Raw genomic sequence first — 5,989 nt, forward strand, 5'->3', positions numbered from 1 at the left:
CTCTTATTAACAAGAATTTCCCGAATAAAGTATGCCTTTTCTTATCTTACATTTTTCCTTCATACCGAGTGTTATTTTTCTGTAACTCATTTTGAATTGTTAAGGCTTGCAGATATGTATTATTACAGGCAGGACTGTTTGAAATGAAATGCAGGCGTGGGTCTGCTGGGCTTCACCTCCACTAATTCAAGTGACTGAAATGAACCATTGTGTTTGTGGTAACTGCACCTTTTGGCCTTGTGTTATCCAGTCATACTTTGGACTGCTGAGGTGTTATTTTTATTAACAAAACATATGAGAAGTCTTTGTTGCAGTTTTGGTGAGGGAAATTCTACTATTTTATTCTAGTGCTAAGTAGTGGTTGCTGAGTGGTGCTAAATAGTAGCACATATTGCTACTATATGGCTATTATTATAAATCTAAAGTCATGATTTCAACACAGCACTTCACAAAACAGAAGGTGGCTGTCTGTCTTATGGTTCTCACACCCTCTCTGTGGCACTTGTGCCTCACCAAACATTAGTTTCTGCATAACATTACACATTTCCTGAAATATATTCCTGCACGAAATTATAGACAACTGATATTTGAGAACTGTGACAGAACCATTTACCTGTCCTGGTGTGTATCCATAAAGTATAACACCCTGACAAAAACTGCATGAGAGCAACATTTTCTCCAGAGCACCAGTCTCACTGCAGCACTCTGGGTACCCCCCACCCACTCGGCTCTTGGCCTTAATAATAAATAAGCCTCACAGGTCTTTACATCTGCTTATCTCTGCTGCCACAATAATCTGACACAGACATTTGCCGGGCCTGACATTTACACAGAAACCTGGGAGAGCAGTGCTCCTTCTCATCCTGTGAATCTGCTTGGTATTAGCTGGTGTCAGACAGATGCACTGCCGAAATCCATAAGCTTCGCTCAGGAATGGCTTGTTCGTGCATGGGGTCGATCACTCACGGTTCATTATTTCAGTGAGCAGCAGATGCATTCCTAGTACAGCAGTTGTGTGATGTGAGAGTTTGAAAGGTCAAGTCTTCCTGGAAAGACTGGCAACTGTGTCGAGTGTTTCCACTTGTAAATATTCTTTCTCACTGCAGAACGATGGACTTCAAATTGTTCATAAACGGTCTAATAACCCTTTCCAGATCGATGAGCAGCAACAGTTGCTTATTATTGCCGATGTCCTTACTCCTTCGCACAACACTAAAAATCAACACCGCTCACACACAGTTTGGTTCAACTTATGTTAAATTCTGCATTTTATTTAATTTTTAAACATAAAAAGTTAATTCAGGAACTACTACTTCAACAAGCTCCAGGATCTCAGACGAGATTTCAAAATTCCAGGTTGCGTCTACGTTCCAGATTACAATATTGCAGAAGACGATCTGGAGGAAGCTTGGCGATAAACTAGAAAAAGAAGCAAAGACAGACTGAGTGTTGCAGTCGATAAAAAAACATCACGAGCCAGAAGAAATTCCTCATATGTTTCAGATTATATTCTGTGGCTGTATCGTGCTGAAGGAGAAAATATATATGTATTTACTGTGACAGTCTAAATCTCATAGGGAATATAAATGACAAGATGGAGAAAGATTCATAGCAGCTAATTATTTCTATAGTTGCATAATCAGAGCCCTCCTCTCACCGCTGAGTACTCTACACTAAAAACTACTGCCAAGTGTCATCATAAATTTCAAATTTATTGTTCTCTCACAACCAGCTACAGCTTTTAAAACAGCATGTATTTCACCACAGGCATGTGAAGCATTCTCATTGTCCTCTACAGATATATGATGACAATTTAAAGCACAGTTTAGTTATATTACTTAACATGAAAAACATAAAACACTATTCTCTTACTGCAGCAGTGGTACTGGTTGTATGTGGTGTTTCCATGCTCTCTCTGGGCACTCCAGATTCCTCCCATGGTCCAAAACACCTGGGATAGGCTCCCTCCACCCCAGCCCCCGAGCAGTATCTCCCTCACTAGCAATCTCAATGCAGAGCAATTGAGTTGAAATTCTGCAATGAGTCACAATGCAAAATCTCCACACTCTGTGATCGAACTCCAAGATGACAACACATGGAAACAATCAGAGACTTCTAAGAACATTTGGGAGTGGAGAGGATGGAGCGGGCTGCCTGCAGTCATGATCTCTACCCCAATGAGGTCAGCTTGGACTGTTCATGCCAGACTGACCAGCGCAACCAGATTGGCTAACTTGCAACCAATACTGGTTGAATGCCATCCCACAGCAGGTGTATGACCAAGCTGGCGACCGGCACAAGGATGAGGTTCCAGGTTGTTGTGGTGGTGTATGGTTCCTCAACATGCTGCTGAAGCCCCTGCTTGTTAAATGAATAAATTATTAAACTGCTAATGTGGTTTGTTACTTTAGATTTCAATCCTCCAATTCAATAAAGGACACCAAACAAGAGTCAAGAGCAGAATAGGTCGTGTGGAAGAAAAGATTTGCCGAGTGTTTCATGGGGGCAACCCCCATACTCAACTCTGCTGCTCAGCCCACAAATGCATTTTCCTTACAAATTTAGGAGGAAATAAAAAAAACTGTCCAGCAGTTTAAGATTTGGTGCCAAGAAGCACCGTTACAACAAAAGAAACAATCGACTAAACACAAATTTCCTTACTTTTCGTGATGCGCTTCTTTGAATAACTAGTCCCATGACAAATAGTCGCAAACAACCCTCACGAGAAACTGTCCGTAGCATTGCAAGTATTCACCATTAAAAATGCCACAGTTTTAACGTTGCCCACTGGCTGAGAATAACTGGCTGTTACTATACCCACAACCACAGCCTCTTGGCTATCTTACACATAAATCATCATTGTACGCACACATACATATAAATAGAACATTCTAAGAAAAAGCAAAGTATTTGCACATCGAGCAGTGTGTACAACTCAAACACGGCTTGTTAGATTTGGAATAAACTGTGACTGGCTTTCACTGCTTTGACACAAGGCGTGTGACACAAACTGTGATGAGTACACATGTGGACACATTTGGTATATATTTAACACATGTCCTAGAAGATTAATTAAAGGGAAACTGATGTAACGTTCCTCTGTTTTCACCGGCTGCCAAACAATTCTGCAAACTGTAAATGTTTTCATTGATTCTGAGTTTTAATAATTAAGTTGCTGGTTACATCATAGGTCCTCTCAGCTGTGTAGTCTGTGGTGCTGTTTGCGTGACAAGTCCTTTTCTCTGTTTTCCTCCACTCCCCATGTTGTTTGGGCTGGGATGTTTTCTCATTTTGCAACCCCCCCCCCTTCCATTCTTGCTATTTCTATGGGACGTCCTGGGTTGTGGCCCAATCATTTTAGTTTTTATTAAGATGTGGTGATAGTCTGGCAGGTTGATTGCCCGCATGGAGATGCATGAGGAAAGGGTGCGGCAAAGGCCTGTAATTAGGCATCATTTAAAGAAACCCGTGCTAGATAAAGCAATTACTACATCACTGTAGGGAGGCCATAGTACATTGGGATGTACTGCAGAGGAAGCTCTAGCTATCAAAGTATTTCATCCAACAATAATATCGCAGCAATTCCTTTCAAGCTGGGCAGTTTATATATAAGGATAATCAGCGTGGAAGAATAGAACAGGGGTGATATTGAATGCCCTTTGACGCATCTCCACTTGCTGCTGTCTCTGCTATGCATGCAATTAGCTTGACATTTAAAAGGCAAAAAGAAGAATGTGGCTTAGCACCAACTTTACGAGAACAAGCCTGGCTCCTGACATGTCACCCGTCGCTCCGTTTGAATGCATTTCTCATCGTTTTCTGCACCAGAAGAAATGTCAAACTTTAATAGAGTTTTAACATATATTTAATGCTTGCACTGGCCTATTATCAGATGCTGCTGGTGTTATCTTTGTAATTGAGGAAACTAGAAAGCAAAGCAAAGATTTATCTATGTATGTGAGCAAACAGAAGAAGTCCCACGGCACTGCAAAGCAACCCCCACCCCTCTGCTGGCTTTCTGCAGCTGGCCTGTTACACATACTCCCTCGAATAGACCGCGTACTGTGTGTGCAAACAGTACACATGGCTTGAAAAAACTTTGTGGAAATAATGAAGTCAAACTTACTATAGAGTACACCTGCTTTCTTCTGGTCACTGATAAACTTGCACATTTAAAAATAATCTTTATTTGCATTCAAGATAAAGCTAAAAATCAAACTGATCTGCAATGTGCTTACATTGAAAGTGAAATTTCTATGAGCCTTCTGGGTTTAAAAATGCTGACCCCTCTTGAACAGCCGTGCCTCTTTAAAACTGCCTTGAGAGGTTAAGTTGCTGTTCATCTTTCCAAGTGCCGTTTCCCTCTATCGCATTTTGCACATGTGGTTAGGTCCATCGGCATAAATTCAGTATATTCGCTCGTCTGTCCGCACTCTCTTGGGACTGATGCCTGCTTTGCTTCCCATGGTAACATGATAAGCACACATGGTACCAAATCCTGCCCACACCTGTTAAACATTCAAACTGAGCGATGCAGCTATCATCATCTGCAGTTGTCTGTAAAGATTTTGAAGTACTGTACTTTAATTACTATGAAGAGGCCAGAACTGATTGACATCAAAGTATTTTTTCTTATCAAGCTCTTATCTGAAAAGCCATTTTGGCCCCATGCTATAGTTTCTGTCTGACCTCACTTTGGTCCTCCGGGTTATAAATTCACCCTACACTACCGAGATGCTATGAAGCCCATAACTGCTCTTTACTTAAATAACATTAAGTGCCACCACAACATAAACATGATGAGAGTTTATGATTGTCCTTGATTGCTAGCATCCAACATGCTGATTACCCGCCTGAACAGGCTTCCCTCCAAGTGGGCTTATCAGGGCGTACAACTGTTTCTCAGCTCTAGCCACAGGAAACGAGCAGTGGGGTGCAGACAGGGGACTGTGGTGAAAAAGTAGCTCGAGATGGAGAGAATGAGCATCCACGCTATCTCCCTTAAATAATGTTAGAAATTATATGGTGAGACCAAGGACTTCGGTGGAGGTAATGGTGCAGAAGGACGGTGATGTTTGTCAGGATATTTCACTACAGTAAAGTGTCAGAAAATTGTAGGCAGGATTAAGGATGGCAGTTTTTTTAACTACTACAGTTTTTTAAACCTCCTAGTGATTGCTTTGGTTGCTAGCAGGTTGCCCGGGCTTTGTTGTATCACTAAATATACCTCGTAATTTATTGAAGTCAGAGTCTCTAGTTGGAAATAAAAACTTTTCAAAATCTGAACAGTCAAAGAAAATACAATAAAAGCATAAAGACACTAACTCAATTCTAACAGCTGGTTCAAATGCTTTTTTTAAACAAGTGAAATGATCTCATCGCCTAGGAAAGCAGTTATTTTAAAATGAACCGTAAGGAGTACAGAATATTTCTCTTTTTAGGTCTTTGAAATAAGAGGAGACCAGATCCTCTCTCCTCTCATCTTTAACTTGAATAGACACTCACTGAGTGTCTGAAGTGGACCTCTTCTTTGACACAGTACCCCCTGCTACTGTTGTCCCATTAAAAGGCTGTGGTTGCATATAGACCTAATGACATATGTAGAGCAGGACTGCAACACTGAAACACTTTTTGCTTTTGGAATACGAGTTCTTTTAAAATAACTCACTGCACAGGATTTTAATACATTATGAATCTAAGGAAATTTCAGTTTAATGTAAATTTCTGAGTAGTGACAGATTTGTAACAGATGCCAGCACATTTGTGATTTTTGCTGATTTATCACAATTAACTGTTATATTATCACAAACAGATTGCATCTCATTTCCAGCATGGCCCCATTCAATTACATACCGATAGCAGTCATACTCTTGGCGCACCAAAATCACTTTAAAGACAGCAACAGTCATGTGAGCTTGTAGATCTGGTCCTAGTCTTCAAAGCAACCATTTGATAATGTTCCTTAACTCTGAACACTGTCTTCTCTAGA

Source organism: Diplotaxodon limnothrissa, linkage group LG15 (genome assembly GCF_057381915.1).
Source record: "Diplotaxodon limnothrissa isolate DT_005_m linkage group LG15, D_limnothrissa_male_GT1.1, whole genome shotgun sequence".
NCBI classification, from domain to species: Eukaryota; Metazoa; Chordata; class Actinopteri; order Cichliformes; family Cichlidae; genus Diplotaxodon; species Diplotaxodon limnothrissa.